General features: G+C 38.9%; 1 non-coding gene across 1 annotated transcript; it reads left to right on the top strand.

Moving 5' to 3' along the window:
• The first annotated feature begins 243 nt into the window (after positions 1–243).
• Positions 244–327, top strand: TRNAS-AGA. Its single transcript has one exon. It is a non-coding gene; the product is annotated as a tRNA-Ser (tRNA).
• The last annotated feature ends 1,225 nt before the right edge of the window (positions 328–1,552 follow it).

Raw genomic sequence — 1,552 nt, 5'->3', positions numbered from 1 at the left:
TTTTGGCGGTGTTTGGTAAATAAAAGTACAAAGGGAACTCCATATATGAGATGCCATGCCTCATTTTGTCAAACAAATTTGTGCGTATCAAGTGCCATGCATATATTAGTTATCGGAAGAGAAGGCTGTGGCGAAGTCTGCTCACATTCGCTTTCAAAGAAAAAAAAAATCTTCTGGCATTAAATTGTGACCACTAGTAATTGGCCGCAATCTATAGCCGAAGAGTCCACTTCGTTAAACAAAGTGGTCGTGCCGGAGTGGTTACCGGGCATGACTAGAAATCATGTGGGCTTTGCGCCCGCGCAGGTTTGAATCCTGCCGACTACGTTGTACCTTTTGTTTTTATTGTAAAGTTTTGGATCTTGCTGCAACGAATTTCATTAGCAACACTATCTTATTATCACTAGTTTGTTGGTTTCACTAGCAACATTACCAAGTTTCTATTTTGTAATTTTGAATCTTACTTTTGTTGTTAAAATTTTGAATCTTCCTACAACGAATTTCACTAGCACACTATCTTATTATCTCTAGTCTGTTGGCTTCACGTTATACCTTTTGTTTTACTGTAAAATTTTGGATCTTGCTCCAACGAATTTCATTAGCAACACTATCTTATTATCACTAGTTTGTTGGTTTCACTAGCAACATTACCAAGTTTCTATTTGTTGTATTCACACACAAAAAAATTTCTACTTGTTGTAATTTTGAATCTTACTTTTGTTGTTAAAATTTCGAATCTTCCTCCAACGAATTTCACGAGCACACTATCTTATTATCTCTACTCTGTTGGCTTCACTATCAAATAAATCATCAATAACAAGAGATCCCTTACAAGTAAACAACAAAAAATTAACTCATGTACAAGTAAACAACAAAAATCAACTCATGTAGTTGCACATACACAATCTCAATCCCATTATACTTTTTCTTGCATTTTTCTATGGATTCCGTCCTTATGACATATCTCAATCTCAACATAATTAAAAAAATTCCATGTCAAACCACCAGAACAAAATTGTCCCATTGCACCCTGGGTATTTAGCACGAATGAGCCGAGCCGAGCTGGCTTGCCAAAACATGGCTAGGACCAAACTCGGCTCTCGTCGTAATTGCATGATCATACATTATGTCACTCACACACCGCATCAAAATTTTGAATAATAATCCTAAATATTCTATTGGATCTTGTAAATTTTATGTGTCTGCCTAATTTTATCTTCAAAATCTCCCGCCACATTAATTCCATGCAATGTGACATGGAACACAATATTAACGTGTAAACCTGGTTAACATTTTTTTTGCGGGGATCAGTTAGCTAACCCTTCTAGTCTAGTATAAATTACATCCAAGCAGAAGAAGAGCCTACGAAGAAATTATACGGCTCACCTGCATAAGAACACAGTATCTCCCGTGCATGGACGCGGAAATGGAGACAGACTGGTCGAAGCTGGCCCATGACGCGCTCTGTCTGGTCTTCGTCAAGCTCGGCGCCGTGGAGGTCCTCACGGGTGCCGGCCTGGTGTGCCACTCGTGGCTCCAGGCGGCCAAGCTG

The sequence above is a fragment of the Triticum urartu genome, chromosome 5 (assembly GCF_003073215.2).
Source record: "Triticum urartu cultivar G1812 chromosome 5, Tu2.1, whole genome shotgun sequence".
Classification (NCBI taxonomy): domain Eukaryota; kingdom Viridiplantae; phylum Streptophyta; class Magnoliopsida; order Poales; family Poaceae; genus Triticum; species Triticum urartu.
This window is presented reverse-complemented; position numbering and strand designations above follow the sequence as displayed.